General features: G+C 34.5%; 1 non-coding gene across 1 annotated transcript; it reads right to left on the reverse strand.

The window, feature by feature from the left end:
- Positions 1-10305: 10305 nt before the first annotated feature.
- LOC136327553 (small nucleolar RNA SNORA51) lies at positions 10306-10436 on the reverse strand. Its single transcript, XR_010729746.1, has one exon. It is a non-coding gene; the product is annotated as a small nucleolar RNA SNORA51 (small nucleolar RNA).
- Between the last annotated feature and the right edge of the window lie 630 nt (positions 10437-11066).

An 11066-nucleotide genomic window follows, 5' to 3' on the forward strand; every position in this document is an offset into this window, starting at 1 on the left:
CTCAAGGTCGCTGGCTTGAGCAAGGGGTTAATCAGTCTGCTGAAGGCCCACACTCAAGGCACATATGAGAAAGCAATCAATGAACAACTAAGGTATCGCAACGAAAAACTGATGATTGATGCTTCTTATCTCTGTCCATTCCTGTCTGTCTGTTCCTATCTATCCCTCTCTCTGACTCTCTCTCTGTCTCTGTAGAAAAAAAAAAAGTGTTTGGCTAAATGTTAGATACTTCTCTCTACTTTGGCATTCTTTGCACGGCCATGTGGTCATTCTGCACATTTGTCTGTGAACCAGCTGAGGGTGAAGAACTGTTCTCTTTTCATCTCTATGCTCCTAGCCCTCAGTATGTTATAGGTGCTCAATAAACATCTTCTACATGTACCTGAAAACAGAAACGTTTGCCAACAATAGGATTTACAGCTTGCTAAAATTAATTAAAGTTTTTCTCCAAACTTGAAAAGAATTATCCATCCAGGATGATGCGAAGGGCTGAGGAATGTACCAGACAGTAAATGCTTTTTCAGAATCAGAAAGCAATTTTTATTAAGTGGAGGTGTTGGCAAGCTCTTTCTGAGTGGGAGATGAAAAATTGAACAAAAATAAAAATGAGACACCTTAGAATTTGCCATAAAACAAACAAGACAGGAGGTGATAACACTGATAGTTTAGAGCCCCTTTTGAAGCATATTTTCTCTAGTTGGGGAAGGGCACTGTCTGTCCTTGGAGACAGACTAGGTAACTCACACAGTTATAGCCAGGGGGATTTGTCCACAGCAAAATGTCCAAACTAATATTAAGAGAAGAAGATCCACTCACAGCAGAAAAATGAATAGAAGACAAAGTAGCTGATGTGCTGTGGGCAAGTCCAGGCTTCCCTACAGGAACCCCACGTGGTTCTCTCCTAACCGGGAATGCCAGTTTCTCTGAGCACAGTCTGGGGAACACCTGGAGGGAGCGAGCGATTGAGGAATAACAACCCAACCAGGATTGGTGTTATCTCCAGTGTACATACTGCACTCAGGTGTGTAGTTTCAGTAGGTTTCACCATTTTTTCATTGGGGAAACTAAGGCTCAGAAGGGAAGTGACTTGTCCTTGGGTGGCAGAGAGAACTGATAAGGAGAATAGGAATTTGATGTCAACCTCTGTGCTCTGTCAGGACACCAGACTGTCTTTCTGAAAATAAAAATAAAAAAAACATTTTGAAATTAAAACCCCAATTCCTCAGATTTGCTGTGAGAATCAGACCAAGAATTATGTTCTTGGGAAAGTCCATTTAATTTCCTTGGAGGGGAAAATCCAATAATCCATTCAAGTCTGACAATCTTTGATGGCCTGACTGTAACAATTTACTGAGTACCTAGAATGGATAAAATGTCAAGACTGAGATATTGCAGGAGATAGAGAAAAAAAGAAGTCTTTGGGACTCTATTTATTTAACATTTATTAAAAAGCTTCTTTGTGCCAGACAGAGACTAGGAAATACTCTTCCAAATTCTAGGATCTTTTCCTTCATTCACCAATTATGAAAAGATTTTTGTTGAAATTTGGCTCCTAAGTTCCCACCTTTATTGGTGTCATCAGTGATAGTTCTATAAACAACCAGAAGACATTACCTATTTTACAAATTTATTTCCAAGAGCAGTTACTTTTTTACTCAATATTAAGATGTCACATTTAATTTGAAAGTAAAGAATTTGCTTGTGTTTAATAGCTGCTAAGTAATAAACCACCGACCACTACTTTTCATTACAGAAAAGATGAGCTTATATAAGATATTTGGTTTTTATTTTGTATTTTGGCAAATGAAAAATGTATAATTCATCTTTGAGGGTTATCATTTAAAAAAATTTCCTCTTCCAGGTAATTAACAGTGAATGTCTGTGTGGTTCAAAAAGTTACAATTACTCACTATCTCATTACAAAGCATTGCATCAGTTCTATATTTGAGATGATATAATCTGCAAATCCATTTAATGAGGCAGACATGAATGAAACACAACCTGTGTTCCAAAAGTGAAATAGTGAATGAGAATGCCACTCACTGTCACCCTTCCCTCTGGTGGAACTTTCAGGATAGTTGGCTTGCTATAAATCATATGTATTTCTCTAATATATGGACAAGAAGTCATAAATGGAAGTTCTAATATTTTCTGCTCTTAGCTTGATCTATCTACTTGTTTCATTTTCAACCCCCATAGTCACCACTGCCTCCCTGCCATTGTCATCACTCTTCTCCGGTATCTGCATCTCATTTTGGAGAGCACGTTTAACTAATACATGCTGATTACAGGAAAAATTAAAAACACATATATTGATGATCTAAGCAAGATATTAAATATCACCCATAATGTACCACCTCAAGACTAACATATTTGTCATAATTGACATTTTTATTTGTGGTGAATAGTTGGACTCTGTGTATGTATACACCCCTTTAATTCTTTAAAATTTTAACACTATTAATAACTGAAATATTTTTCATTACTATTGGCTTCTTGTTAATATAAAGAGATGCTATTTTTCCCTGACCAGGTAGCTCAGTTGGTTAAAGCATTGTCCCAATGGGCTGAAGTTGCAGGACTGATCCCTGGTCAGGGCACATAAAAAAATCAATCAATAAATGCATAAATAAGTGGAACAGCAAATATCTCTCTTTCTTTCTCTCTCTCTCAAAAATCAATAAATAAAAATTAAAAATAGAGAAGCTATTGTAATATATATTTTATATTTATATTTTATTTAATTTTCATTTTATCTGGCATCTTACTAAATTCTCTTATATATCTAATATTTTTTTTTACTGGAGTTTATGGGTTTTCCTGGTATACAGTAAAATAATCAGCAAAAACATTTTAAAATATTTAAACCAATTTATTTACTAGTCATACAACATTTTCTAGAATCTCTAAGATAAAATGGAATGAAATAAATGTGTTTCACAATTACAGCACAGTTATATTACTAAACAGCCTATCATTATCATTGGATTTAACTCTATATAGTGCTAGGGTTCATGGCTTACCAATGATCCTGCTATGTTTTCCAAGTTTTATTGAAAAATAATTTACATGCATCACCATATACATTTAAGATATATAGTATGATGGTTTGATATACACATATTGCAAAATAATTATAATAGGTTCAGCTAACATCCATCTTCTCATATAAATCCACTAAAATGGATAAAAAGGAAAAAATATTCTCCCTGTGGTGAGAACTTGTAGAATTGACTTTCTTAACTTTCTTATGCAATGATAACTATAGTCATCATGTGGTACATTACATCCTAAGTACTTATTTATTTTATAATTGGAAGTTTGTACTTTTTGACCAACTTCTTCTAATTACCCCTCTGCACACCCCCTGCCTTTGGTCACCTTGAGTTTGATCTCCTTGACTTTTTTTTTTTTTTGATACCATATATGAAATCATACCATATTTGTCTTTCTCTGTCTAGGTTATTTCACTTAGTATAATGCCTTTAAGCCCCCTCCCTCCATATTGTGCAAATGGTAGGATTTCCTAGGTTTTTAATGGATGAATAATATTCCATTGTGTGTGTGTGTGTGTGTGTGTGTGTGTACATATAACTTCTTTCTTCATTCGTCTATCCATGGACACTTGGGTTGCTTAGGTTGTTTCCATGTCTTAGCTATTAGCTAGTGTGAGTAAATCTATGAACATGGGGTGCAGATATCTTTTATCAAGTTAGTGTTTTCATTTCCTTTGGGTATATTCAAAGACGTAGAATTTCTAGATCTATATTTAGTAGTTCTATATTTAATTTCTCAAGGATAATGTTTTCTAGTGGCTGTAACAATTTATTATCCCACCTACACAAGGATTCCCCTTTCTCCACATCCATGCCAGCATTCCTTATCTCTTGTCTTTCTGATGATGGCCATTCTAACAGGCACAAGCTGAAGTCTCATTGTGGTATTAATTTGCATTTTCTTAAAGACTAGTGATATTGAGCACTTTTTGATGTACCTGTTGGCCTTTTGTATATCTTCTTTAGAGAAATGCTTATTCAAGTCCTTTACCCATTTTTAATTGTGTGACCCCTCTGTTTTTATCCTTTTTTATCTTGAATTCCCTTCATTCAGCAGATAACTTATTTAATTTTAATTTTTAATGTATTGTGTTGACAAGATTTCAAGTGTCCCACTCAATATGTCCTTCTACCCCCTACATTGTGCCACCCATGCCCCATGTAAAGTCTCTTTCCATTTCATCTCTCTTGTCCCCTGCCCCACCTCATACCTCTATCCCCTTTTTCTGTCTGGGACTTGCTGCCCTGTTGTCTGTATCTGTGTTTTATATTGATATATATTATATAATTTAGCTAATCCCTTCACCTTCCTTGATCCTATTCCCTCTTCTCCTTTCCCTCCGACAGCTGTCCATCTGTTCCCTATGATCCTGCCTCTGTTTCTATTTTGTTCCTCAATTTATTTTGTTTATTAGATTCCACATAAAATGAGATCATATGATATTTGTCTTTTTCTGGCTGGCTTATTTCACTTATTATAAAATTCTCCAGGTCCATTCATGCTGTTGAAAAGGTAAGAATTCCTTCTTTTTCACAGCCACATAGTATTTCATCATATAAATGTACCACAGCATTTTTATTCCTAGGTACTTTTTTTGTTGTTGTGGCAATGGTGAATGGGATTGTTTCCTTAATATCTCTTTCTGAGAGTTCATTATTGTTGAATAAAATTGTCATGGACTTCTCAATATTAATTTTATATCCTGTCATCTTGCTGAATTCATTTATCAGGTCTAGTAGATTTTTGCCTGAGACTTTAGTGTTTTCTACATACATTATCATGTCATCAGCAAATAATGACAATTTTACTTCTTCTTTTCCAATTTGGATCTCATTTATTTCTTCTTCTTGTCTAATTGCTGTGACTAGGACTTCCAGTACTATGTTGAATGAGAGTTGTAAAAGGGAACATATCTGTCTTGTTCTTGAACTTAAAAGGATTGCTTTTTTTTTTTTTTTTTTTTTTGCTTCCTCTCATTTTATTTTATTTTTTTTAATTTTTAATAAATTTTTATTAATGGTAATGGGATGACATTAATAAATCAGGGTACATATATTCAAAGAAAACATGTCTAGGTTATTTTGTCATCAAATTATGTTGCAAACCCCTCGCCCAAAGTCAGATTGTCCTCCGTCACCCTCTATCTAGTTCTCTGTGCCCCTCCCCCTCCCCCTAACTCTCTCTCTCCCTCCCTCCCTCCCATGTCCTCCCTCCCCCCCCACCCTTGGTAACCACCAAACTCTTGTCCATGTCTCTTAGTCTCATTTTTATGTTCCACCAATGTATGGAATCATGTAGTTCTTGTTTTTTTCTGATTTGCTTATTTCACTCCTTATAATGTTATCAAGATCCCACCATTTTGCTGTGAATGATCTGATGTCATCATTTCTTATGGCTGAGTAGTATTCCATAGTGTATATGTGCCACATCTTCTTTATCCAGTCTTCTATTGAAGGGCTTTTTGGTTGTTTCCATGTCTTGGCCACTGTGAACAGTGCTGCAATGAACATGGGGCTACCTGTGTCTTCACGTATCAATGTTTCTGAGGTTTTGGGGTATATACCCAGTAGAGGGATTGCTGGGTCATAAGGTAGTTCTATTTGCAGTTTTTTTGAGGAACCACCATACTTTCCTCCATAATGGTTGTACTACTTTACAGTCCCACCAACAGTGAATGAGGGTTCCTTTTTCTCCACAGCCTCTCCAACATTTGCTATTACCCGTCTTGTTGATAATAGCTAATCTAACAGGAGTGAGGTGGTATCTCATTGTAGTTTTGATTTGCATTTCTCTAATAACTAATGAAGCTGAGCATCTTTTCATATATCTGTTGGCCATTTGTATCTCTTCCTGGGAGAAGTGTCTGTTCATGTCCTCTTCCCATTTTTTTATTGGATTGTTTGTTTGTTTGTTGTTGAGTTTTATGAGTTCTTTGTAAATTTAGGATATTAGGCCCTTATCTGAGCTGTCGTTTGAAAATATCAGTTCCCATATAGTTGGCTGTCTGTTGATTTTGATATCAGTTTCTCTTGCTGAGCAAAAACTTTTAATTCTGATGTAGTCCCATTCATTTATCTTTGCCTTCACTTCTCTTGCCATTGGAGTCAAGTTCATAAAATGTTCTTTAAAACCCAGGTCCATGATTTTAGTACCTATGTCTTCTTCTATGTACTTTATTGTTTCAGGTCTTATATTTAGGTCTTTGATCCATTTTGAATTAATTTTAGTACACGGGGACAGACTGTAGTCGAGTTTCATTCTTTTGCATGTGGCTTCCAGTTTTCCCAACACCATTTGTTGAAGAGGCTTTCTTTTCTCCATTGTGTGTTGTTGGCCCCTTTATCAAAGATTATTTGACCATATATATGTGGTTTTATTTCTGGGCTTTCTATTCTGTTCCATTGGTCTGAGTGTCTATTTTTCTGCCAATACCATGCTGTTTTGATTATCGTGGCCCTATAATATAGTTTAAAGTCAGGTATTGTAATGCCCCCAGCTTCATTCTTTTTCCTTAGGATTGTTTTGGCTATTCGGGGTTTTTTATAGTTCCATATAAATCTGATGATTTTTTGTTCCATTTCTTTAAAAAATCTCATAGGGATTTTGATGGGAATTGCATTAAATTTGTATATTGCTTTGGGTAATATGGCCATTTTGATTATATTTATTCTTCCTATCCAAGAACAAGGAATATTTTTCCATCTCATTGTATCTTTTTCGATTTCCCTTAACAATGCTTTGTAATTTTCATTATATAGGTCCTTTACGTTCTTTGTTATGTTTATTCCTAGGTATTTTATTTTTTTTGTTGCAATCGTGAAGGGGATTATTTTTTTGAGTTCGTTTTCTAATATTTCATTGTTGGCATATAGAAAGGCTATGGACTTTTGTATGTTAATTTTGTATCCTGCGACCTTACTGTATTGGTTTATTGTTTCTAATAATCTTTTTGTGGAGTCCTTCGGGTTTTCGATGTATAGGATCATATCATCAGCAAAAAGTGATAGCTTTACTTCTTCTTTTCCGATATGGATGCCTTTTATTTCTTTGTCTTGTCTGATTGCTCTGGCCAGAACTTCTAGCACCACGTTGAATAAGAGTGGAGAGAGTGGACAACCCTGTCTTGTTCCTGATTTAAGGCAGAAAGTCCTCAGTTTTATGCCGTTTAATAGGATGTTGGCTGATGGTTTATCATATATGGCCTTTATCATGTTGAGATATTTTCCTTCTATACCCATTTTGTTGAGAGTCTTAAACATAAAATTGTGTTGTATTTTATCAAAAGCCTTTTCTGCATCTATTGATAAGATCATGTGGTTTTTGTTCTTTGTTTTGTTGATATGGTGTATTACGTTAACCGTTTTATGTATGTTGAACCATCCTTGAGATTCTGGGATGAATCCCACTTGATCATGATGTATTATTTTTTTAATATGTTGTTGTATTCGGTTTGCCAGTATTTTGTTTAGTATTTTAGCATCTGTATTCATTAGAGATATTGGTCTGTAGTTTTCTTTCTTTGTGCCATCCTTGCCAGGTTTTGGTATGAGGGTTATGTTGGCCTCATAAAATGTGTTTGGAAGTATTGCTTCTTCTTCAATTTTTTGGAAGACTTTGAGTAGAATAGGAACCAAGTCTTCTTTGAATGTTTGATAGAATTCACTAGTATAACCGTCTGGGCCTGGACTTTTATTTTTGGGGAGATTTTTAATAGTTTTTTCTATTTCCTCCCTGCTGATTGGTCTGTTTAGGCTTTCTGCTTCTTCATGACTCAGTCTAGGAAGGTTGTATTGTTCTAGGAATTTATCCATTTCTTCTAGGTTGTTGTATTTGGTGGCATATAATTTTTCATAGTATTCTACAATAATTCTTTGTATTTCTATGATGTCTGTGGTGATCTCTCCTCTTTCATTTTGGATTTTATTTATTTGAGTCCTGTGTCTTTTTTCCTTGGTGAGTCTTGCCAAGGGTTTGTCAATTTTGTTGATCTTTTCAAAGAACCAGCTCCTTGTTTTATTGATTTTTTCTATAGTTTTTCTGTTCTCTATTTCATTTATTTCTGCTCTGATTTTTATTATCTCCTTTCTTCGGCTGGTTTTGGGTTGTCTTTGTTCTTCTTTTTCTAGTTCCTTAAGGTGTGAAGTTAAGTGGTTTACTTCGGCTCTCTCTTGTTTGTTCATATAGGCCTGAAGTGATATGAACTTTCCTCTTATTACTGCTTTTGCTGCATACCAGATATTCTGATATGTCGTATTTTCATTTTCATTTGTCTGTATATATCTTTTGATTTCTGCACTTATTTCTTCTTTGACCCATTCGTTTTTTAGAAGTATGTTGTTTAGTTTCCACATTTTTGTGGGTTTTTCCTCCTCTTTTTTGCAGTTGAATTCTAGTTTCAAGGCTTTATGATCAGAAAATATGCTTGGTCCAATTTCAATTTTTCTAAATTTGCTGATATTGTCTTTGTGGCCCAACATATGGTCAATTCTTGAGAATGTTCCATGTACACTAGAGAAAAATGTATACTCTGTCGCTTTGGGATGAAGTGTCCTGTAGATGTCTATCATATCCAGGTGTTCTAGTATTTCGTTTAAGGCCACTATATCTTTATTGATTCTCTGTTTGGATGACCGATCTAGAGCCATCAGCGGTGTATTGAGGTCTCCAAGTATGATTGTATTTTTGTTAGTTTTTGTTTTAAGGTCCATAAGTAGCTGTCTTATATATTTTGGTGCTCCTTGGTTTGGTGCATATATATTAAGGATTGTTATGTCTTCTTGATTCAACTTCCCCTTAATCATTATGAAATGACCATTTTTGTCTCTGAGTACTTTTTCTGTCTTGTAGTCAGCATTATTAGATATGAGTATTGCTACACCTGCTTTTTTTTGGGTGTTGTTTGCTTGGAGTATTGTTTTCCATCCTTTCACTTTGAATTTGTTTTTATCCTTGTTGCTTAGATGTGTTTCTTGTAGGCAGCATATAGTTGGATTTTCTTTTTTAATCCATTCTGCTACTCTGTGTCTTTTTATTGGTAAGTTTAATCCATTTACATTTAGTGTAATTATTGACACTTGTGGGTTCCCTACTGCCATTTTATAAATTGCTTTCTGTTAGTTTTGTATCTAGTTTGATTCTTCTCTTTTGTTTTTCTATCATTTGTTTTTGTTTGTTTGTGTTCCATACTTCTTTCCTCTGTTGCTACCTTTTTTAAGTCAAGTGTTTTTGTGGTGGTTTTTTTAAGGGTGGTTACCATTAAGTAATGAAAAGGGTACCTACCATATTCATTGTAGTACCCTATCTTATAAGTATTTCTGCACTTCATCATTCTTTGCTACTGTTAATCTCCAAAGGATTGCTTTTAATTTATGCCCATTTAGTATGATGTTGGCTGTGGGTTTGTCATAGATGGCCTTTATTATGTTGAGGAATGTTCTCTGTATTCCCACTTTGCTGACAGTTTTGATCATAAATAGGTGCTGGATTTATCAAATGTTTTTTTCTGCATCTATTGATATGATCATGTGATTTTTATCCTTCATTTTTTTGTGTGTGATGAATCACATTTATTAATTTCTGAATATTGTACCAGTCTTGCCTCCCCAGAATAAATCCCACTTGATCATGATGTATGATTTTTTAAATATATTGCTAGAACAGTTTGCTAATATGTTGTTGAGAATTTTAGCATCTGTGTTCATCAGGGATATTGGCTTTGAGTTTTCTTTCTTTGTAGTGTTTTTACCTGGTTTTGGAATTAGGGTAATGCTTATGTTGTACAATGATCTTGGAAACTTCCCTCCTGTCAAATTTTTTAGAATATCTTGAGAAAGAATAATTGTTACTTCTTTTTTGAATGTTTGGTAAAATTTGCATGTGAAGCCATTTGATCCAGGACTTTTGTTTGCTGGGTTTTTGTTTTTTTTTTTTTTGGTTTTTTTTTATAATGTTTCAATTTCATTTGTTCTAATGAGTCTGCTTAAGTTTTCTGATTCTTCCAGATTCGGTTTTGGAAGATTATATGTTTCTAGGAATTTCACTTAAGTTGTCCAGTTTTTTGACATCTAGATCTTCATAGTATTTTCCTAAAATCCACTGTATTTCTGTGATATCAGTTGTTGCTTTCATTTTTAATTTTATTTATTTGGGTCTTCTCTACATTTTTCTTGATGGATCTGGTTAAAAGTTTGTCAGTCTTGCTTACCTTTTTTTTTTCTTTTCTTTCTTTTTTCTTTCTTCTTTTTCCCCCCATGTCCCCCCATTCACAATACAGACCAGGCAAAGAGCCAGGGCTGAGGTGTAGATGGGTGGGCTTACTCTGCCTCCTCTTTCTGTACAGTCAGTATAAGAACACAGCCTGCAGTAAGCACTGGGAGGCCCTTGCTTACTTTTTTAAAGAACCAGCCCTGAGTTTCACTAATCTTTTGTATTTATTTTTTTTTAGCCTCTATGTCATTTATTTCTGCCGTGATCTATTTTATTTGCTTTTTCTGGGCTTTATTTGTTGTTCTTTTTCTAATTCTTTTAGGTGCAGGATAATATTGTTTATTGGAGCTTTTCCTTGCTTCTTAAGGTATGCCTGTAATACTATGAATTTACCTCTCAGGACTGACTTAGGTGTGTCCTATGGATTTTGGGTTGTTGTACATTTATTTTTATTTGTTTGAAGGAAATGATTGATTTCTTCCTTGATCTCATTGTTAAACCATTCATTATTTAATAATATGCTATTTTGCCTCCAAGTGTTTGAATGTTTTTCAGTTTTTCTATTGCAGTTGATTTTAGTTTCATGCCATTGTTGTCAGAGAAGATGCTTGATATGATTTCAATCTTCTTAAATTTACTGAGACTTGTTTTGTGTCCTAACATGTTGTCTATCCTAGAAAATGTAACATGAGCATTTGAAAAGAATGTATATTCTGCTGTTTGGGGGTAAAGTGTTCTGAAGATATCAATTAAATTCAGTTGATCTTGTGTGTCATATAAGGCCAATGTTTTTTTGTTGATTG

This window comes from Saccopteryx bilineata, chromosome 2 (assembly GCF_036850765.1).
Source record: "Saccopteryx bilineata isolate mSacBil1 chromosome 2, mSacBil1_pri_phased_curated, whole genome shotgun sequence".
Taxonomy (NCBI): domain Eukaryota; kingdom Metazoa; phylum Chordata; class Mammalia; order Chiroptera; family Emballonuridae; genus Saccopteryx; species Saccopteryx bilineata.